Below are 15,480 nucleotides of genomic sequence, written 5' to 3' on the forward strand. Positions count from 1 at the left end.
TAGAAATTTGATTGAAATATACAGCATGACTAAAATGCTTACAACACCCGGTATTCCCAGGCGGTCACCCATCCAAGTACTAACCGGGCCCGAGGTTGCTTAACTTCCGAGATCGAACGAGATCGGGTCTACTCAACCTGGTATGATCGTAGGCGATTTCAAAAGAAAGAAAATGGCCTTTTCAATTATAATTCGATTGCATAGGAAGTTTGACAACAGCAAACAGTTGCTAGAAATTTCATTGAAATATACAGCATGACTAAAATGCTTACAACACCCGGTATTCCCAGGCGGTCACCCATCCAAGTACTAACCGGGCCCGAGGTTGCTTAACTTCCAAGATCGAACGAGATCGGGTCTACTCAACCTGGTATGGTCGTAGGCGTTTTCAAAAGAAAGAAAATGGCTTTTTCAATTATAATTCGATTGCATAGGAAGTTTGACAAAAGCAAACAGTTGCTAGAAATTTCATTGAAATATACAGCATGACTAAAATGCTTACAACACCCGGTATTCCCAGGCGGTCACCCATCCAAGTACTAACCGGGCCCGAGGTTGCTTAACTTCCGAGCTCGAACGAGATCGGGTCTACTCAACCTGGTATGGTCGTAGGCGATTTCAAAAGAAAGAAAATGGCCTTTTCAATTATAATTCGATTGCATAGGAAGTTTGACAAAAGCAAACAGTTGCTATAAATTTGATTGAAATATACAGCATGACTAAAATGCTTACAACACCTGGTATTACCAGGCGGTCACCCATCCAAGTACTAACCGGGCCCGAGGTTGTTTAACTTCCGAGATCGAACGAGATCGGGTCTACTCAACCTGGTATGGTCGTAGGCGATTTCAAAAGAAAGAAAATGGCCTTTTCAAATATAATTCGCTTGCATAGGAAAATCAAAAACGCAAACAGTTGCTATAAATTTGATTGAAATATACAGCATGACTAAAATGCTTACAACACCCGGTATTCCCAGGCGGTCACCCATCCAAGTACTAACCGGGCCCGAGGTTGCTTAACTTCCGAGATCGAACGAGATCGGGTCTACTCAACCTGGTATGGTCGTAGGCGAATTCAAAAGAAAGAAAATGGCCTTTTCAATTATAATTCGATTGCATAAGAAATTTAAAAACGCAAACCGTTGCTAGAAATTTGATTGAAATATACAGCATGACTAAAATACTTACAACACTCGGTATTCCCAGGCGGTCACCCATCCAAGTACTAACCGGGCCCGAGGTTGCTTAACTTCCGAGATCGAACGAGATCGGGTCTACTCAACCTGGTATGGTCGTAGGCGATTTCAAAAGAAAGAAAATGGCCTTTTCAATTATAATTCGATTGCATAGAGAGTTTGACAAAGGCAAACAATTGCTAGAAATTTGATTGAAATATACAGCATGACTAAAATGCTTACAAAACCCGGTATTCCCAGGCGGTCACCCATCCAAGTACTAACCGGGGCCGAGGTTGCTTAACTTCCGAGATCGAACGAGATCGGATCTACTCAACCTGGTATGGTCGTAGGCGAATTCAAAAGAAAGCAAATGGCCTTTTCAATTATAATTCGATTGCATAGGAAGTTTGACAAAGGCAAACAATTGCTAGAAATTTGATTGAAATATACAGCATGACTAAAATGCTTACAACACCCGGTATTCCCAGGCGGTCACCCATCCAAGTACTAACCGGGCCCGAGGTTGCTTAACTTCCGAGATCGAACGAGATCGGGTCTACTCAACCTGGTATGATCGTAGGCGATTTCAAAAGAAAGAAAATGGCCTTTTTAATTATAATTCGATTGCATAGGAAGTTTGACAAAAGCAAACAGTTGCTATAAATTTCATTGAAATATACAGCATGACTAAAATGCTTACAACACCCGGTATTCCCAGGCGGTCACCCATCCAAGTACTAACCGGGCCCGAGGTTGCTTAACTTCCAAGATCGAACGAGATCGGTCTACTCAACCTGGTATGGTCGTAGACGATTTCAAAAGAAAGAAAATGGCCTTTTCAATTATAATTCGATTGCATAGGAAATTCAAAAACGCAAACAGTTGCTATAAATTTCATTGAAATATACAACATGACTAAAATGCTTACAACACCCGGTATTCCCAGGCGGTCACCCATCCAAGTACTAACCGGGCCCGATCGGTTGCTTAACTTCCGAGATCGGGTATACTCAACCTGGTATGGTCGTTGGCGATTTCAAAAGAAAGAAAATGGCCTTTTCAATTATAATTCGATTGCATAGGAAGTTTGACAAAAGCAAACAGTTGCTATAAATTTGATTGAAATATACAGCATGACTAAAATGCTTACAACACCCGGTATTCCCAGGCGGTCACCCATCCAAGTACTAACCGGGCCCGAGGTTGCTTAACTTCCGAGATCGAACGAGATCGGGTCTACTCAACCTGGTATGGTCGTAGGCGATTTCAAAAGAAAGAAAATGGCCTTTTCAATTATAATTCGATTGCATAGGATGTTTTACAAAGGCAAACAGTTGCTAGAAATTTCATTGAAATATACAGCATGACTAAAATGCTTACACCACCTGGTATTCCCAGGCGGTCACCCATCCAAGTACTAACCGGGCCCGAGGTTGTTTAACTTCCGAGATCGAACGAGATCGGGTCTACTCAACCTGGTATGGTCGTAGGCGATTTCAAAAGAAAGAAAATGGCCTTTTCAAATATAATTCGCTTGCAAAGGAAATTCAAAAACGCAAACAGTTGCTATAAATTTGATTGAAATATACAGCATGACTAAAATGCTTACAACACCCGGTATTCCCAGGCGGTTCACCATCCAAGTACTAACCGGGCCCGAGGTTGCTTAACTTCCGAGATCGAACGAGATCGGGTCTACTCAACCTGGTATGGTCGTAGGCGATTTCAAAAGAAAGAAAATGGCCTTTTCAATTATAATTCGATTGCATAGAGAGTTTGACAAAGGCAAACAATTGCTAGAATTTTGATTGAAATATACAGCATGACTAAAATGCTTACAAAACCCGGTATTCCCAGGCGGTCACCCATCCAAGTACTAACCGGGCCCGAGGTTGCTTAACTTCCGAGATCGAACGAGATCGGGTCTACTCAACCTGGTATGGTCGTAGGCGAATTCAAAAGAAAGCAAATGGCCTTTTCAATTATAATTCGATTGCATAGGAAGTTTGACAAAGGCAAACAATTGCTAGAAATTTGATTGAAATATACAGCATGACTAAAATGCTTACAACACCCGGTATTCCCAGGCGGTCACCCATCCAAGTACTAACCGGGCCCGAGGTTGCTTAACGTCCGAGATCGAACGAGATCGGGTCTACTCAACCTGGTATGATCGTAGGCGATTTCAAAAGAAAGAAAATGGCCTTTTCAATTATAATTCGATTGCATAGGAAGTTTGACAACAGCAAACAGTTGCTAGAAATTTCATTGAAATATACAGCATGACTAAAATGCTTACAACACCCGGTATTCCCAGGCGGTCACCCATCCAAGTACTAACCGGGCCCGAGGTTGCTTAACTTCCAAGATCGAACGAGATCGGGTCTACTCAACCTGGTATGGTCGTAGGCGTTTTCAAAAGAAAGAAAATGGCTTTTTCAATTATAATTCGATTGCATAGGAAGTTTGACAAAAGCAAACAGTTGCTAGAAATTTCATTGAAATATACAGCATGACTAAAATGCTTACAACACCCGGTATTCCCAGGCGGTCACCCATCCAAGTACTAACCGGGCCCGAGGTTGCTTAACTTCCGAGCTCGAACGAGATCGGGTCTACTCAACCTGGTATGGTCGTAGGCGATTTCAAAAGAAAGAAAATGGCCTTTTCAATTATAATTCGATTGCATAGGAAGTTTGACAAAAGCAAACAGTTGCTATAAATTTGATTGAAATATACAGCATGACTAAAATGCTTACAACACCTGGTATTACCAGGCGGTCACCCATCCAAGTACTAACCGGGCCCGAGGTTGTTTAACTTCCGAGATCGAACGAGATCGGGTCTACTCAACCTGGTATGGTCGTAGGCGATTTCAAAAGAAAGAAAATGGCCTTTTCAAATATAATTCGCTTGCATAGGAAAATCAAAAACGCAAACAGTTGCTATAAATTTGATTGAAATATACAGCATGACTAAAATGCTTACAACACCCGGTATTCCCAGGCGGTCACCCATCCAAGTACTAACCGGGCCCGAGGTTGCTTAACTTCCGAGATCGAACGAGATCGGGTCTACTCAACCTGGTATGGTCGTAGGCGAATTCAAAAGAAAGAAAATGGCCTTTTCAATTATAATTCGATTGCATAAGAAATTTAAAAACGCAAACCGTTGCTAGAAATTTGATTGAAATATACAGCATGACTAAAATGCTTACAACACTCGGTATTCCCAGGCGGTCACCCATCCAAGTACTAACCGGGCCCGAGGTTGCTTAACTTCCGAGATCGAACGAGATCGGGTCTACTCAACCTGGTATGGTCGTAGGCGATTTCAAAAGAAAGAAAATGGCCTTTTCAATTATAATTCGATTGCATAGAGAGTTTGACAAAGGCAAACAATTGCTAGAAATTTGATTGAAATATACAGCATGACTAAAATGCTTACAAAACCCGGTATTCCCAGGCGGTCACCCATCCAAGTACTAACCGGGGCCGAGGTTGCTTAACTTCCGAGATCGAACGAGATCGGATCTACTCAACCTGGTATGGTCGTAGGCGAATTCAAAAGAAAGCAAATGGCCTTTTCAATTATAATTCGATTGCATAGGAAGTTTGACAAAGGCAAACAATTGCTAGAAATTTGATTGAAATATACAGCATGACTAAAATGCTTACAACACCCGGTATTCCCAGGCGGTCACCCATCCAAGTACTAACCGGGCCCGAGGTTGCTTAACTTCCGAGATCGAACGAGATCGGGTCTACTCAACCTGGTATGATCGTAGGCGATTTCAAAAGAAAGAAAATGGCCTTTTCAATTATAATTCGATTGCATAGGAAGTTTGACAAAAGCAAACAGTTGCTATAAATTTCATTGAAATATACAGCATGACTAAAATGCTTACAACACCCGGTATTCCCAGGCGGTCACCCATCCAAGTACTAACCGGGCCCGAGGTTGCTTAACTTCCAAGATCGAACGAGATCGGGTCTACTCAACCTGGTATGGTCGTAGGCGTTTTCAAAAGAAAGAAAATGGCTTTTTCAATTATAATTCGATTGCATAGGAAGTTTGACAAAAGCAAACAGTTGCTAGAAATTTCATTGAAATATACAGCATGACTAAAATGCTTACAACACCCGGTATTCCCAGGCGGTCACCCATCCAAGTACTAACCGGGCCCGAGGTTGCTTAACTTCCGAGATCGAACGAGATCGGTCTACTCAACCTGGTATGGTCGTAGACGATTTCAAAAGAAAGAAAATGGCCTTTTCAATTATAATTCGATTGCATAGGAAATTCAAAAACGCAAACAGTTGCTATAAATTTCATTGAAATATACAACATGACTAAAATGCTTACAACACCCGGTATTCCCAGGCGGTCACCCATCCAAGTACTAACCGGGCCCGATCGGTTGCTTAACTTCCGAGATCGGGTATACTCAACCTGGTATGGTCGTTGGCGATTTCAAAAGAAAGAAAATGGCCTTTTCAATTATAATTCGATTGCATAGGAAGTTTGACAAAAGCAAACAGTTGCTATAAATTTGATTGAAATATACAGCATGACTAAAATGCTTACAACACCCGGTATTCCCAGGCGGTCACCCATCCAAGTACTAACCGGGCCCGAGGTTGCTTAACTTCCGAGATCGAACGAGATCGGGTCTACTCAACCTGGTATGGTCGTAGGCGATTTCAAAAGAAAGAAAATGGCCTTTTCAATTATAATTCGATTGCATAGGATGTTTTACAAAGGCAAACAGTTGCTAGAAATTTCATTGAAATATACAGCATGACTAAAATGCTTACAACACCTGGTATTCCCAGGCGGTCACCCATCCAAGTACTAACCGGGCCCGAGGTTGCTTAACTTCCGAGATCGAACGAGATCGGTCTACTCAACCTGGTATGGTCGTAGACGATTTCAAAAGAAAGAAAATGGCCTTTTCAATTATAATTCGATTGCATAGGAAATTCAAAAACGCAAACAGTTGCTATAAATTTCATTGAAATATACAACATGACTAAAATGCTTACAACACCCGGTATTCCCAGGCGGTCACCCATCCAAGTACTAACCGGGCCCGATCGGTTGCTTAACTTCCGAGATCGGGTATACTCAACCTGGTATGGTCGTTGGCGATTTCAAAAGAAAGAAAATGGCCTTTTCAATTATAATTCGATTGCATAGGAAGTTTGACAAAAGCAAACAGTTGCTATAAATTTGATTGAAATATACAGCATGACTAAAATGCTTACAACACCCGGTATTCCCAGGCGGTCACCCATCCAAGTACTAACCGGGCCCGAGGTTGCTTAACTTCCGAGATCGAACGAGATCGGGTCTACTCAACCTGGTATGGTCGTAGGCGATTTCAAAAGAAAGAAAATGGCCTTTTCAATTATAATTCGATTGCATAGGATGTTTTACAAAGGCAAACAGTTGCTAGAAATTTCATTGAAATATACAGCATGACTAAAATGCTTACAACACCTGGTATTCCCAGGCGGTCACCCATCCAAGTACTAACCGGGCCCGAGGTTGTTTAACTTCCGAGATCGAACGAGATCGGGTCTACTCAACCTGGTATGGTCGTAGGCGATTTCAAAAGAAAGAAAATGGCCTTTTCAAATATAATTCGCTTGCATAGGAAAATCAAAAACGCAAACAGTTGCTATAAATTTGATTGAAATATACAGCATGACTAAAATGCTTACAACACCCGGTATTCCCAGGCGGTCACCCACCCAAGTACTAACCGGGCCCGATCGGTTGCTTAACTTCCGAGATCGAACGAGATCGGGTCTACTCAACCTGGTATGGTCGTAGGCGAATTCAAAAGAAAGTAAATGGCCTTTTCAATTATAATTCGATTGCATAGAGAGTTTGACAAAGGCAAACAATTGCTAGAAATTTGATTGAAATATACAGCATGACTAAAATGCTTACAAAACCCGGTATTCCCAGGCGGTCACCCATCCAAGTACTAACCGGGCCCGAGGTTGCTTAACTTCCGAGATCGAACGAGATCGGGTCTACTCAACCTGGTATGGTCGTAGGCGAATTCAAAAGAAAGCAAATGGCCTTTTCAATTATAATTCGATTGCATAGGAAATTTGACAAAGGCAAACAATTGCTAGAAATTTGATTGAAATATACAGCATGACTAAAATGCTTACAACACCCGGTATTCCCAGGCGGTCACCCATCCAAGTACTAACCGGGCCCGAGGTTGCTTAACTTCCGAGATCGAACGAGATCGGGTCTACTCAACCTGGTATGATCGTAGGCGATTTCAAAAGAAAGAAAATGGCCTTTTCAATTATAATTCGATTGCATAGGAAGTTTGACAAAAGCAAACAGTTGCTAGAAATTTGATTGAAATATACAGCATGACTAAAATGCTTACAACACCCGGTATTCCCAGGCGGTCACCCATCCAAGTACTAACCGGGCCCGAGGTTGCTTAACTTCCGAGATCGAACGAGATCGGGTCTACTCAACCTGGTATGGTCGTGGGCGATTTCAAAAGAAAGAAAATGGCCTTTTCAATTATAATTCGATTGCATAGGAAGTTTGACAAAAGCAAACAGTTGCTATAAATTTGATTGAAATATACAGCATGACTAAAATGCTTACAACACCCGGTATTCCCAGGCGGTCACCCATCCAAGTACTAACCGGGCCCGAGGTTGCTTAACTTCCGAGATCGAACGAGATCGGGTCTACTCAACCTGGTATGATCGTAGGCGATTTCAAAAGAAAGAAAATGGCCTTTTCAATTATAATTCGATTGCATAGGAAGTTTGACAAAAGCAAACAGTTGCTATAAATTTCATTGAAATATACAGCATGACTAAAATGCTTACAACACCCGGTATTCCCAGGCGGTCACCCATCCAAGTACTAACCGGGCCCGAGTTTGCTTAACTTCCAAGATCGAACGAGATCGGGTCTACTCAACCTGGTATGGTCGTTGGCGTTTTCAAAAGAAAGAAAATGGCTTTTTCAATTATAATTCGATTGCATAGGAAGTTTGACAAAAGCAAACAGTTGCTATAAATTTCATTGAAATATACAGCATGACTAAAATGCTTACAACACCCGGTATTCCCAGGCGGTCACCCATCCAAGTACTAACCGGGCCCGAGGTTGCTTAACTTCCGAGATCGAACGAGATCGGGTCTACTCAACCTGGTATGGTCGTAGACGATTTCAAAAGAAAGAAAATGGCCTTTTCAATTATAATTCGATTGCATAGGAAATTCAAAAACGCAAACAGTTGCTATAACTTTCATTGAAATATACAGCATGACTAAAATGCTTACAACACCCGGTATTCCCAGGCGGTCACCCATCCAAGTACTAACCGGGCCCGAGGTTGCTTAACTTCCAAGATCGAACGAGATCGGGTCTACTCAACCTGGTATGGTCGTAGGCGTTTTCAAAAGAAAGAAAATGGCTTTTTCAATTATAATTCGATTGCATAGGAAGTTTGACAAAAGCAAACAGTTGCTAGAAATTTCATTGAAATATACAGCATGACTAAAATGCTTACAACACCCGGTATTCCCAGGCGGTCACCCATCCAAGTACTAACCGGGCCCGAGGTTGCTTAACTTCCGAGATCGAACGAGATCGGTCTACTCAACCTGGTATGGTCGTAGACGATTTCAAAAGAAAGAAAATGGCCTTTTCAATTATAATTCGATTGCATAGGAAATTCAAAAACGCAAACAGTTGCTATAAATTTCATTGAAATATACAACATGACTAAAATGCTTACAACACCCGGTATTCCCAGGCGGTCACCCATCCAAGTACTAACCGGGCCCGATCGGTTGCTTAACTTCCGAGATCGGGTATACTCAACCTGGTATGGTCGTTGGCGATTTCAAAAGAAAGAAAATGGCCTTTTCAATTATAATTCGATTGCATAGGAAGTTTGACAAAAGCAAACAGTTGCTATAAATTTGATTGAAATATACAGCATGACTAAAATGCTTACAACACCCGGTATTCCCAGGCGGTCACCCATCCAAGTACTAACCGGGCCCGAGGTTGCTTAACTTCCGAGATCGAACGAGATCGGGTCTACTCAACCTGGTATGGTCGTAGGCGATTTCAAAAGAAAGAAAATGGCCTTTTCAATTATAATTCGATTGCATAGGATGTTTTACAAAGGCAAACAGTTGCTAGAAATTTCATTGAAATATACAGCATGACTAAAATGCTTACAACACCTGGTATTCCCAGGCGGTCACCCATCCAAGTACTAACCGGGCCCGAGGTTGCTTAACTTCCGAGATCGAACGAGATCGGTCTACTCAACCTGGTATGGTCGTAGACGATTTCAAAAGAAAGAAAATGGCCTTTTCAATTATAATTCGATTGCATAGGAAATTCAAAAACGCAAACAGTTGCTATAAATTTCATTGAAATATACAACATGACTAAAATGCTTACAACACCCGGTATTCCCAGGCGGTCACCCATCCAAGTACTAACCGGGCCCGATCGGTTGCTTAACTTCCGAGATCGGGTATACTCAACCTGGTATGGTCGTTGGCGATTTCAAAAGAAAGAAAATGGCCTTTTCAATTATAATTCGATTGCATAGGAAGTTTGACAAAAGCAAACAGTTGCTATAAATTTGATTGAAATATACAGCATGACTAAAATGCTTACAACACCCGGTATTCCCAGGCGGTCACCCATCCAAGTACTAACCGGGCCCGAGGTTGCTTAACTTCCGAGATCGAACGAGATCGGGTCTACTCAACCTGGTATGGTCGTAGGCGATTTCAAAAGAAAGAAAATGGCCTTTTCAATTATAATTCGATTGCATAGGATGTTTTACAAAGGCAAACAGTTGCTAGAAATTTCATTGAAATATACAGCATGACTAAAATGCTTACAACACCTGGTATTCCCAGGCGGTCACCCATCCAAGTACTAACCGGGCCCGAGGTTGTTTAACTTCCGAGATCGAACGAGATCGGGTCTACTCAACCTGGTATGGTCGTAGGCGATTTCAAAAGAAAGAAAATGGCCTTTTCAAATATAATTCGCTTGCATAGGAAAATCAAAAACGCAAACAGTTGCTATAAATTTGATTGAAATATACAGCATGACTAAAATGCTTACAACACCCGGTATTCCCAGGCGGTCACCCACCCAAGTACTAACCGGGCCCGATCGGTTGCTTAACTTCCGAGATCGAACGAGATCGGGTCTACTCAACCTGGTATGGTCGTAGGCGAATTCAAAAGAAAGTAAATGGCCTTTTCAATTATAATTCGATTGCATAGAGAGTTTGACAAAGGCAAACAATTGCTAGAAATTTGATTGAAATATACAGCATGACTAAAATGCTTACAAAACCCGGTATTCCCAGGCGGTCACCCATCCAAGTACTAACCGGGCCCGAGGTTGCTTAACTTCCGAGATCGAACGAGATCGGGTCTACTCAACCTGGTATGGTCGTAGGCGAATTCAAAAGAAAGCAAATGGCCTTTTCAATTATAATTCGATTGCATAGGAAATTTGACAAAGGCAAACAATTGCTAGAAATTTGATTGAAATATACAGCATGACTAAAATGCTTACAACACCCGGTATTCCCAGGCGGTCACCCATCCAAGTACTAACCGGGCCCGAGGTTGCTTAACTTCCGAGATCGAACGAGATCGGGTCTACTCAACCTGGTATGATCGTAGGCGATTTCAAAAGAAAGAAAATGGCCTTTTCAATTATAATTCGATTGCATAGGAAGTTTGACAAAAGCAAACAGTTGCTAGAAATTTGATTGAAATATACAGCATGACTAAAATGCTTACAACACCCGGTATTCCCAGGCGGTCACCCATCCAAGTACTAACCGGGCCCGAGGTTGCTTAACTTCCGAGATCGAACGAGATCGGGTCTACTCAACCTGGTATGGTCGTGGGCGATTTCAAAAGAAAGAAAATGGCCTTTTCAATTATAATTCGATTGCATAGGAAGTTTGACAAAAGCAAACAGTTGCTATAAATTTGATTGAAATATACAGCATGACTAAAATGCTTACAACACCCGGTATTCCCAGGCGGTCACCCATCCAAGTACTAACCGGGCCCGAGGTTGCTTAACTTCCGAGATCGAACGAGATCGGGTCTACTCAACCTGGTATGATCGTAGGCGATTTCAAAAGAAAGAAAATGGCCTTTTCAATTATAATTCGATTGCATAGGAAGTTTGACAAAAGCAAACAGTTGCTATAAATTTCATTGAAATATACAGCATGACTAAAATGCTTACAACACCCGGTATTCCCAGGCGGTCACCCATCCAAGTACTAACCGGGCCCGAGTTTGCTTAACTTCCAAGATCGAACGAGATCGGGTCTACTCAACCTGGTATGGTCGTTGGCGTTTTCAAAAGAAAGAAAATGGCTTTTTCAATTATAATTCGATTGCATAGGAAGTTTGACAAAAGCAAACAGTTGCTATAAATTTCATTGAAATATACAGCATGACTAAAATGCTTACAACACCCGGTATTCCCAGGCGGTCACCCATCCAAGTACTAACCGGGCCCGAGGTTGCTTAACTTCCGAGATCGAACGAGATCGGGTCTACTCAACCTGGTATGGTCGTAGACGATTTCAAAAGAAAGAAAATGGCCTTTTCAATTATAATTCGATTGCATAGGAAATTCAAAAACGCAAACAGTTGCTATAACTTTCATTGAAATATACAGCATGACTAAAATGCTTACAACACCCGGTATTCCCAGGCGGTCACCCATCCAAGTACTAACCGGGCCCGATCGGTTGCTTAACTTCCGAGATCGGGTATACTCAACCTGGTATGGTCGTAGGCGATTTCAAAAGAAAGAAAATGGCCTTTTCAATTATAATTCGATTGCATAAGAAGTTTGACAAAAGCAAACAGTTGCTAGAAATTTGATTGAAATATACAGCATGACTAAAATGCGTACAACACCCGGTATTCCCAGGCGGTCACCCATCCAAGTACTAACCGGGCCCGAGGTTGCTTAACTTCCGAGATCGAACGAGATCGGGTCTACTCAACCTGGTATGGTCGTAGGCGATTTCAAAAGAAAGAAAATGGCCTTTTCAATTATAATTCGATTGCATAGGAAATTTGACAAAAGCAAACAGTTGCTATAAATTTGATTGAAATATACAGCATGACTAAAATGCTTACAACACCCGGTATTCCCAGGCGGTCACCCATCCAAGTACTAACCGGGCCCGAGGTTGCTTAACTTCCAAGATCGAACGAGATCGGGTCTACTCAACCTGGTATGGTCGTAGGCGTTTTCAAAAGAAAGAAAATGGCTTTTTCAATTATAATTCGATTGCATAGGAAGTTTGACAAAAGCAAACAGTAGCTAGAAATTTCATTGAAATATACAGCATGACTAAAATGCTTACAACAACCGGTATTCCCAGGCGGTCACCCATCCAAGTACTAACCGGGCCCGAGGTTGCTTAACTTCCGATATCGGGTATACTCAACCTGGTATGGTCGTAGGCGATTTCAAAAGAAAGAAAATGGCCTTTTCAATTATAATTCGATTGCATAGGAAGTTAGACAAAAGCAAACAGTTGCTATAAATTTGATTGAAATATACAGCATGACTAAAATGCTTACAACACCCGGTATTCCCAGGCGGTCACCCATCCAAGTACTAACCGGGCCCGAGGTTGCTTAACTTCCGAGATCGAACGAGATCGGGTCTACTCAACCTGGTATGGTCGTAGGCGAATTCAAAAGAAAGAAAATGGCCTTTTCAATTATAATTCGATTGCATAAGAAATTCAAAAAGCAAACAATTGCTAGAAATTTGATTGAAATATACAGCATGACTAAAATGCTTACAACACCCGGTATTCCCAGGCGGTCACCCATCCAAGTACTAACCGGGCCCGAGGATGCTTAACTTCCGAGATCGAACGAAATCGTTCTACTCAACCTGGTATGGTCGTAAGCGATTTCAAAAGAAAGAAAATGGCCTTTTCAATTATAATTCGATTGCATAAGAAATTTTACAAAGGCAAACAGTTGCTAGAAATTTCATTGAAATATACAGCATGACTAAAATGCTTACAACACCTGGTATTCCCAGGCGGTCACCCATCCAAGTACTAACCGGGCCCGAGGTTGTTTAACTTCCGAGATCGAACGAGATCGGGTCTACTCAACCTGGTATGGTCGTAGGCGATTTCAAAAGAAAGAAAATGGCCTTTTCAAATATAATTCGCTTGCATAGGAAATTCAAAAACGCAAACCGTTGCTAGAAATTTGATTGAAATATACAGCATGACTAAAATGCTTACAACACTCGGTATTCCCTGGCGGTCACCCATCCAAGTACTAACCGGGCCCGAGGTTGCTTAACTTCCGAGATCGAACGAGATCGGGTCTACTCAACCTGGTATGGTCGTAGGCGATTTCAAAAGAAAGAAAATGGCCTTTTCAATTATAATTCGATTGCATAGAGAGTTTGACAAAGGCAAACAATTGCTAGAAATTTGATTGAAATATACAGCATGACTAAAATGCTTACAAAACCCGGTATTCCCAGGCGGTCACCCATCCAAGTACTAACCGGGCCCGAGGTTGCTTAACTTCCGAGATCGAACGAGATCGGGTCTACTCAACCTGGTATGGTCGTAGGCGAATTCAAAAAAAAGCAAATGGCCTTTTCAATTATAATTCGATTGCATAGGAAGTTTGACAAAGACAAACAATTGCTAGAAATTTGATTGAAATATACAGCATGACTAAAATGCTTACAACACCCGGTATTCCCAGGCGGTCACCCATCCAAGTACTAACCGGGCCCGAGGTTGCTTAACTTCCGAGATCGGGTATACTCAACCTGGTATGGTCGTAGGCGATTTCAAAAGAAAGAAAATGGCCTTTTCAATTATAATTCGATTGCATAGGAAGTTTGACAAAAGCAAACAATTGCTATAAATTTGATTGAAATATACAGCATGACTAAAATGCTTACAACACCCGGTATTCCCAGGCGGTCACCCATCCAAGTACTAACCGGGCCCGAGGTTGCTTAACTTCCGAGATCGAACGAGATCGGATCTACTCAACCTGGTATGGTCGTAGGCGATTCCAAAAGAAAGAAAATGGCCTTTTCAATTATAATTCGATTGCATAGAAAGTTTGACAAAGGCAAACAGTCGCTAGAAATTTGATTGAAATATACAGCATGACTAAAATGCTTACAACACCCGGTATTCCCAGGCGGTCACCCATCCAAGTACTAACCGGGCCCGAGGATGCTTAACATCCAAGATCGAACGAGATCGGGTCTACTCAACCTGGTATGGTCGTAGGCGATTTCAAAAGAAAGAAAATGGCCTTTTCAATTATAATTCGATTGCATAGGAAGTTAGACAAAAGCAAACAGTTGCTATAAATTTGATTGAAATATACAGCATGACTAAAATGCTTACAACACCCGGTATTCCCAGGCGGTCACCCATCCAAGTACTAACCGGGCCCGAGGTTGCTTAACTTCCGAGATCGAACGAGATCGGGTCTACTCAACCTGGTATGGTCGTAGGCGAATTCAAAAGAAAGAAAATGGCCTTTTCAATTATAATTCGATTGCATAAGAAAATCAAAAACGTAAACAGTTGCTAGAAATTTGATTGAAATATACAGCTTGACTAAAATGCTTACAACACCCGGTATTCCCAGGCGGTCACCCATCCAAGTACTAACCGGGCCCGAGGTTGCTTAACTTCCGAGATCGAACGAAATCGTTCTACTCAACCTGGTATGGTCGTAAGCGATTTCAAAAGAAAGAAAATGGCCTTTTCAATTATAATTCGATTGCATAAGAAATTTTACAAAGGCAAACAGTTGCTATAAATTTCATTGAAATATACAGCATGACTAAAATGCTTACAACACCTGGTATTCCCAGGCGGTCACCCATCCAAGTACTAACCGGGCCCGAGGTTGTTTAACTTCCGAGATCGAACGAGATCGGGTCTACTCAACCTGGTATGGTCGTAGGCGATTTCAAAAGAAAGAAAATGGCCTTTTCAATTATAATTCGCTTGCATAGGAAATTCAAAAACGCAAACCGTTGCTAGAAATTTGATTGAAATATACAGCATGACTAAAATGCTTACAACACTCGGTATTCCCAGGCGGTCACCCATCCAAGTACTAACCGGGCCCGATCGGTTGCTTAACTTCCGAGATCGGGTATACTCAACCTGGTATGGTCGTAGGCGATTTCAAAAGAAA

General features: G+C 41.8%; 54 non-coding genes and 14 pseudogenes across 54 annotated transcripts; all 68 read right to left on the reverse strand.

The window, feature by feature from the left end:
• Positions 1 to 35: 35 nt before the first annotated feature.
• Positions 36 to 154, reverse strand: LOC143457480 (5S ribosomal RNA). The gene has a single exon (XR_013117176.1). It is a non-coding gene; the product is annotated as a 5S ribosomal RNA (ribosomal RNA).
• Positions 155 to 265: 111 nt separating this feature from the next.
• Positions 266 to 384, reverse strand: LOC143453979 (5S ribosomal RNA). Its single transcript, XR_013115625.1, has one exon. It is a non-coding gene; the product is annotated as a 5S ribosomal RNA (ribosomal RNA).
• A 111-nt stretch (positions 385 to 495) lies between these two features.
• On the reverse strand, positions 496 to 614 carry LOC143453589 (5S ribosomal RNA). Its single transcript, XR_013115249.1, has one exon. It is a non-coding gene; the product is annotated as a 5S ribosomal RNA (ribosomal RNA).
• Positions 615 to 725: 111 nt separating this feature from the next.
• On the reverse strand, positions 726 to 844 carry LOC143454582 (5S ribosomal RNA). The gene has a single exon (XR_013116198.1). It is a non-coding gene; the product is annotated as a 5S ribosomal RNA (ribosomal RNA).
• A 110-nt stretch (positions 845 to 954) lies between these two features.
• LOC143456584 (5S ribosomal RNA) lies at positions 955 to 1,073 on the reverse strand. The gene has a single exon (XR_013117067.1). It is a non-coding gene; the product is annotated as a 5S ribosomal RNA (ribosomal RNA).
• A 110-nt stretch (positions 1,074 to 1,183) lies between these two features.
• Positions 1,184 to 1,302, reverse strand: LOC143454704 (5S ribosomal RNA). Its single transcript, XR_013116314.1, has one exon. It is a non-coding gene; the product is annotated as a 5S ribosomal RNA (ribosomal RNA).
• A 111-nt stretch (positions 1,303 to 1,413) lies between these two features.
• LOC143455780 (5S ribosomal RNA) lies at positions 1,414 to 1,532 on the reverse strand (annotated as a pseudogene).
• A 111-nt stretch (positions 1,533 to 1,643) lies between these two features.
• Positions 1,644 to 1,762, reverse strand: LOC143457484 (5S ribosomal RNA). Its single transcript, XR_013117180.1, has one exon. It is a non-coding gene; the product is annotated as a 5S ribosomal RNA (ribosomal RNA).
• Positions 1,763 to 1,873: 111 nt separating this feature from the next.
• LOC143455745 (5S ribosomal RNA) lies at positions 1,874 to 1,991 on the reverse strand (annotated as a pseudogene).
• A 110-nt stretch (positions 1,992 to 2,101) lies between these two features.
• Positions 2,102 to 2,212, reverse strand: LOC143457058 (5S ribosomal RNA; annotated as a pseudogene).
• A 111-nt stretch (positions 2,213 to 2,323) lies between these two features.
• Positions 2,324 to 2,442, reverse strand: LOC143456596 (5S ribosomal RNA). The gene has a single exon (XR_013117068.1). It is a non-coding gene; the product is annotated as a 5S ribosomal RNA (ribosomal RNA).
• Positions 2,443 to 2,553: 111 nt separating this feature from the next.
• Positions 2,554 to 2,672, reverse strand: LOC143454019 (5S ribosomal RNA). The gene has a single exon (XR_013115664.1). It is a non-coding gene; the product is annotated as a 5S ribosomal RNA (ribosomal RNA).
• A 110-nt stretch (positions 2,673 to 2,782) lies between these two features.
• On the reverse strand, positions 2,783 to 2,901 carry LOC143454617 (5S ribosomal RNA). The gene has a single exon (XR_013116231.1). It is a non-coding gene; the product is annotated as a 5S ribosomal RNA (ribosomal RNA).
• Positions 2,902 to 3,012: 111 nt separating this feature from the next.
• Positions 3,013 to 3,131, reverse strand: LOC143454229 (5S ribosomal RNA). The gene has a single exon (XR_013115864.1). It is a non-coding gene; the product is annotated as a 5S ribosomal RNA (ribosomal RNA).
• A 111-nt stretch (positions 3,132 to 3,242) lies between these two features.
• LOC143454057 (5S ribosomal RNA) lies at positions 3,243 to 3,361 on the reverse strand. Its single transcript, XR_013115699.1, has one exon. It is a non-coding gene; the product is annotated as a 5S ribosomal RNA (ribosomal RNA).
• Positions 3,362 to 3,472: 111 nt separating this feature from the next.
• Positions 3,473 to 3,591, reverse strand: LOC143453981 (5S ribosomal RNA). Its single transcript, XR_013115627.1, has one exon. It is a non-coding gene; the product is annotated as a 5S ribosomal RNA (ribosomal RNA).
• A 111-nt stretch (positions 3,592 to 3,702) lies between these two features.
• Positions 3,703 to 3,821, reverse strand: LOC143453590 (5S ribosomal RNA). Its single transcript, XR_013115250.1, has one exon. It is a non-coding gene; the product is annotated as a 5S ribosomal RNA (ribosomal RNA).
• A 111-nt stretch (positions 3,822 to 3,932) lies between these two features.
• On the reverse strand, positions 3,933 to 4,051 carry LOC143454584 (5S ribosomal RNA). Its single transcript, XR_013116199.1, has one exon. It is a non-coding gene; the product is annotated as a 5S ribosomal RNA (ribosomal RNA).
• A 110-nt stretch (positions 4,052 to 4,161) lies between these two features.
• On the reverse strand, positions 4,162 to 4,280 carry LOC143456607 (5S ribosomal RNA). The gene has a single exon (XR_013117069.1). It is a non-coding gene; the product is annotated as a 5S ribosomal RNA (ribosomal RNA).
• A 110-nt stretch (positions 4,281 to 4,390) lies between these two features.
• On the reverse strand, positions 4,391 to 4,509 carry LOC143454156 (5S ribosomal RNA). Its single transcript, XR_013115793.1, has one exon. It is a non-coding gene; the product is annotated as a 5S ribosomal RNA (ribosomal RNA).
• Positions 4,510 to 4,620: 111 nt separating this feature from the next.
• On the reverse strand, positions 4,621 to 4,739 carry LOC143455781 (5S ribosomal RNA; annotated as a pseudogene).
• Positions 4,740 to 4,850: 111 nt separating this feature from the next.
• Positions 4,851 to 4,969, reverse strand: LOC143457497 (5S ribosomal RNA). The gene has a single exon (XR_013117192.1). It is a non-coding gene; the product is annotated as a 5S ribosomal RNA (ribosomal RNA).
• Positions 4,970 to 5,080: 111 nt separating this feature from the next.
• On the reverse strand, positions 5,081 to 5,199 carry LOC143453982 (5S ribosomal RNA). Its single transcript, XR_013115628.1, has one exon. It is a non-coding gene; the product is annotated as a 5S ribosomal RNA (ribosomal RNA).
• Positions 5,200 to 5,310: 111 nt separating this feature from the next.
• Positions 5,311 to 5,428, reverse strand: LOC143455144 (5S ribosomal RNA). The gene has a single exon (XR_013116736.1). It is a non-coding gene; the product is annotated as a 5S ribosomal RNA (ribosomal RNA).
• A 110-nt stretch (positions 5,429 to 5,538) lies between these two features.
• On the reverse strand, positions 5,539 to 5,649 carry LOC143457059 (5S ribosomal RNA; annotated as a pseudogene).
• Positions 5,650 to 5,760: 111 nt separating this feature from the next.
• On the reverse strand, positions 5,761 to 5,879 carry LOC143456619 (5S ribosomal RNA). Its single transcript, XR_013117070.1, has one exon. It is a non-coding gene; the product is annotated as a 5S ribosomal RNA (ribosomal RNA).
• A 111-nt stretch (positions 5,880 to 5,990) lies between these two features.
• On the reverse strand, positions 5,991 to 6,108 carry LOC143454911 (5S ribosomal RNA). The gene has a single exon (XR_013116514.1). It is a non-coding gene; the product is annotated as a 5S ribosomal RNA (ribosomal RNA).
• Positions 6,109 to 6,218: 110 nt separating this feature from the next.
• LOC143457060 (5S ribosomal RNA) lies at positions 6,219 to 6,329 on the reverse strand (annotated as a pseudogene).
• Positions 6,330 to 6,440: 111 nt separating this feature from the next.
• LOC143456631 (5S ribosomal RNA) lies at positions 6,441 to 6,559 on the reverse strand. Its single transcript, XR_013117071.1, has one exon. It is a non-coding gene; the product is annotated as a 5S ribosomal RNA (ribosomal RNA).
• A 111-nt stretch (positions 6,560 to 6,670) lies between these two features.
• Positions 6,671 to 6,789, reverse strand: LOC143457079 (5S ribosomal RNA). The gene has a single exon (XR_013117115.1). It is a non-coding gene; the product is annotated as a 5S ribosomal RNA (ribosomal RNA).
• A 110-nt stretch (positions 6,790 to 6,899) lies between these two features.
• LOC143455295 (5S ribosomal RNA) lies at positions 6,900 to 7,020 on the reverse strand. The gene has a single exon (XR_013116879.1). It is a non-coding gene; the product is annotated as a 5S ribosomal RNA (ribosomal RNA).
• Positions 7,021 to 7,131: 111 nt separating this feature from the next.
• On the reverse strand, positions 7,132 to 7,250 carry LOC143454230 (5S ribosomal RNA). The gene has a single exon (XR_013115865.1). It is a non-coding gene; the product is annotated as a 5S ribosomal RNA (ribosomal RNA).
• A 111-nt stretch (positions 7,251 to 7,361) lies between these two features.
• On the reverse strand, positions 7,362 to 7,480 carry LOC143457508 (5S ribosomal RNA). Its single transcript, XR_013117203.1, has one exon. It is a non-coding gene; the product is annotated as a 5S ribosomal RNA (ribosomal RNA).
• Positions 7,481 to 7,591: 111 nt separating this feature from the next.
• Positions 7,592 to 7,710, reverse strand: LOC143454008 (5S ribosomal RNA). Its single transcript, XR_013115654.1, has one exon. It is a non-coding gene; the product is annotated as a 5S ribosomal RNA (ribosomal RNA).
• Positions 7,711 to 7,821: 111 nt separating this feature from the next.
• LOC143457521 (5S ribosomal RNA) lies at positions 7,822 to 7,940 on the reverse strand. The gene has a single exon (XR_013117214.1). It is a non-coding gene; the product is annotated as a 5S ribosomal RNA (ribosomal RNA).
• A 111-nt stretch (positions 7,941 to 8,051) lies between these two features.
• LOC143455264 (5S ribosomal RNA) lies at positions 8,052 to 8,170 on the reverse strand. The gene has a single exon (XR_013116849.1). It is a non-coding gene; the product is annotated as a 5S ribosomal RNA (ribosomal RNA).
• A 111-nt stretch (positions 8,171 to 8,281) lies between these two features.
• LOC143458023 (5S ribosomal RNA) lies at positions 8,282 to 8,400 on the reverse strand. Its single transcript, XR_013117663.1, has one exon. It is a non-coding gene; the product is annotated as a 5S ribosomal RNA (ribosomal RNA).
• Positions 8,401 to 8,510: 110 nt separating this feature from the next.
• Positions 8,511 to 8,629, reverse strand: LOC143453983 (5S ribosomal RNA). The gene has a single exon (XR_013115629.1). It is a non-coding gene; the product is annotated as a 5S ribosomal RNA (ribosomal RNA).
• A 111-nt stretch (positions 8,630 to 8,740) lies between these two features.
• Positions 8,741 to 8,858, reverse strand: LOC143455145 (5S ribosomal RNA). Its single transcript, XR_013116737.1, has one exon. It is a non-coding gene; the product is annotated as a 5S ribosomal RNA (ribosomal RNA).
• A 110-nt stretch (positions 8,859 to 8,968) lies between these two features.
• Positions 8,969 to 9,079, reverse strand: LOC143457061 (5S ribosomal RNA; annotated as a pseudogene).
• A 111-nt stretch (positions 9,080 to 9,190) lies between these two features.
• On the reverse strand, positions 9,191 to 9,309 carry LOC143456643 (5S ribosomal RNA). Its single transcript, XR_013117072.1, has one exon. It is a non-coding gene; the product is annotated as a 5S ribosomal RNA (ribosomal RNA).
• Positions 9,310 to 9,420: 111 nt separating this feature from the next.
• On the reverse strand, positions 9,421 to 9,538 carry LOC143454912 (5S ribosomal RNA). The gene has a single exon (XR_013116515.1). It is a non-coding gene; the product is annotated as a 5S ribosomal RNA (ribosomal RNA).
• A 110-nt stretch (positions 9,539 to 9,648) lies between these two features.
• LOC143457062 (5S ribosomal RNA) lies at positions 9,649 to 9,759 on the reverse strand (annotated as a pseudogene).
• Positions 9,760 to 9,870: 111 nt separating this feature from the next.
• LOC143456654 (5S ribosomal RNA) lies at positions 9,871 to 9,989 on the reverse strand. Its single transcript, XR_013117073.1, has one exon. It is a non-coding gene; the product is annotated as a 5S ribosomal RNA (ribosomal RNA).
• Positions 9,990 to 10,100: 111 nt separating this feature from the next.
• Positions 10,101 to 10,219, reverse strand: LOC143457091 (5S ribosomal RNA). Its single transcript, XR_013117116.1, has one exon. It is a non-coding gene; the product is annotated as a 5S ribosomal RNA (ribosomal RNA).
• Positions 10,220 to 10,329: 110 nt separating this feature from the next.
• On the reverse strand, positions 10,330 to 10,450 carry LOC143455296 (5S ribosomal RNA). Its single transcript, XR_013116880.1, has one exon. It is a non-coding gene; the product is annotated as a 5S ribosomal RNA (ribosomal RNA).
• Positions 10,451 to 10,561: 111 nt separating this feature from the next.
• LOC143454231 (5S ribosomal RNA) lies at positions 10,562 to 10,680 on the reverse strand. Its single transcript, XR_013115866.1, has one exon. It is a non-coding gene; the product is annotated as a 5S ribosomal RNA (ribosomal RNA).
• A 111-nt stretch (positions 10,681 to 10,791) lies between these two features.
• On the reverse strand, positions 10,792 to 10,910 carry LOC143457533 (5S ribosomal RNA). Its single transcript, XR_013117225.1, has one exon. It is a non-coding gene; the product is annotated as a 5S ribosomal RNA (ribosomal RNA).
• A 111-nt stretch (positions 10,911 to 11,021) lies between these two features.
• LOC143454009 (5S ribosomal RNA) lies at positions 11,022 to 11,140 on the reverse strand. Its single transcript, XR_013115655.1, has one exon. It is a non-coding gene; the product is annotated as a 5S ribosomal RNA (ribosomal RNA).
• A 111-nt stretch (positions 11,141 to 11,251) lies between these two features.
• On the reverse strand, positions 11,252 to 11,370 carry LOC143457544 (5S ribosomal RNA). The gene has a single exon (XR_013117236.1). It is a non-coding gene; the product is annotated as a 5S ribosomal RNA (ribosomal RNA).
• Positions 11,371 to 11,481: 111 nt separating this feature from the next.
• Positions 11,482 to 11,600, reverse strand: LOC143455266 (5S ribosomal RNA). The gene has a single exon (XR_013116851.1). It is a non-coding gene; the product is annotated as a 5S ribosomal RNA (ribosomal RNA).
• A 111-nt stretch (positions 11,601 to 11,711) lies between these two features.
• On the reverse strand, positions 11,712 to 11,830 carry LOC143458024 (5S ribosomal RNA). The gene has a single exon (XR_013117664.1). It is a non-coding gene; the product is annotated as a 5S ribosomal RNA (ribosomal RNA).
• Positions 11,831 to 11,940: 110 nt separating this feature from the next.
• LOC143456905 (5S ribosomal RNA) lies at positions 11,941 to 12,051 on the reverse strand (annotated as a pseudogene).
• A 111-nt stretch (positions 12,052 to 12,162) lies between these two features.
• On the reverse strand, positions 12,163 to 12,281 carry LOC143457474 (5S ribosomal RNA). The gene has a single exon (XR_013117170.1). It is a non-coding gene; the product is annotated as a 5S ribosomal RNA (ribosomal RNA).
• Positions 12,282 to 12,392: 111 nt separating this feature from the next.
• On the reverse strand, positions 12,393 to 12,511 carry LOC143453984 (5S ribosomal RNA). Its single transcript, XR_013115630.1, has one exon. It is a non-coding gene; the product is annotated as a 5S ribosomal RNA (ribosomal RNA).
• A 111-nt stretch (positions 12,512 to 12,622) lies between these two features.
• Positions 12,623 to 12,731, reverse strand: LOC143456760 (5S ribosomal RNA; annotated as a pseudogene).
• Positions 12,732 to 12,842: 111 nt separating this feature from the next.
• LOC143456667 (5S ribosomal RNA) lies at positions 12,843 to 12,961 on the reverse strand. Its single transcript, XR_013117075.1, has one exon. It is a non-coding gene; the product is annotated as a 5S ribosomal RNA (ribosomal RNA).
• A 109-nt stretch (positions 12,962 to 13,070) lies between these two features.
• LOC143455934 (5S ribosomal RNA) lies at positions 13,071 to 13,188 on the reverse strand (annotated as a pseudogene).
• Positions 13,189 to 13,299: 111 nt separating this feature from the next.
• Positions 13,300 to 13,418, reverse strand: LOC143457103 (5S ribosomal RNA). Its single transcript, XR_013117117.1, has one exon. It is a non-coding gene; the product is annotated as a 5S ribosomal RNA (ribosomal RNA).
• A 110-nt stretch (positions 13,419 to 13,528) lies between these two features.
• On the reverse strand, positions 13,529 to 13,647 carry LOC143454733 (5S ribosomal RNA). Its single transcript, XR_013116343.1, has one exon. It is a non-coding gene; the product is annotated as a 5S ribosomal RNA (ribosomal RNA).
• A 111-nt stretch (positions 13,648 to 13,758) lies between these two features.
• LOC143454232 (5S ribosomal RNA) lies at positions 13,759 to 13,877 on the reverse strand. The gene has a single exon (XR_013115867.1). It is a non-coding gene; the product is annotated as a 5S ribosomal RNA (ribosomal RNA).
• Positions 13,878 to 13,988: 111 nt separating this feature from the next.
• LOC143455767 (5S ribosomal RNA) lies at positions 13,989 to 14,097 on the reverse strand (annotated as a pseudogene).
• Positions 14,098 to 14,208: 111 nt separating this feature from the next.
• Positions 14,209 to 14,327, reverse strand: LOC143453959 (5S ribosomal RNA). Its single transcript, XR_013115606.1, has one exon. It is a non-coding gene; the product is annotated as a 5S ribosomal RNA (ribosomal RNA).
• A 111-nt stretch (positions 14,328 to 14,438) lies between these two features.
• LOC143455272 (5S ribosomal RNA) lies at positions 14,439 to 14,557 on the reverse strand. The gene has a single exon (XR_013116856.1). It is a non-coding gene; the product is annotated as a 5S ribosomal RNA (ribosomal RNA).
• Positions 14,558 to 14,668: 111 nt separating this feature from the next.
• Positions 14,669 to 14,787, reverse strand: LOC143456679 (5S ribosomal RNA). The gene has a single exon (XR_013117076.1). It is a non-coding gene; the product is annotated as a 5S ribosomal RNA (ribosomal RNA).
• Positions 14,788 to 14,897: 110 nt separating this feature from the next.
• LOC143455495 (5S ribosomal RNA) lies at positions 14,898 to 15,015 on the reverse strand (annotated as a pseudogene).
• A 111-nt stretch (positions 15,016 to 15,126) lies between these two features.
• On the reverse strand, positions 15,127 to 15,245 carry LOC143457114 (5S ribosomal RNA). Its single transcript, XR_013117118.1, has one exon. It is a non-coding gene; the product is annotated as a 5S ribosomal RNA (ribosomal RNA).
• A 110-nt stretch (positions 15,246 to 15,355) lies between these two features.
• On the reverse strand, positions 15,356 to 15,466 carry LOC143457159 (5S ribosomal RNA; annotated as a pseudogene).
• Positions 15,467 to 15,480: the final 14 nt, after the last annotated feature.

The sequence above is a fragment of the Clavelina lepadiformis genome, chromosome 4, assembly GCF_947623445.1.
Source record: "Clavelina lepadiformis chromosome 4, kaClaLepa1.1, whole genome shotgun sequence".
Lineage (NCBI taxonomy): Eukaryota > Metazoa > Chordata > Ascidiacea > Aplousobranchia > Clavelinidae > Clavelina > Clavelina lepadiformis.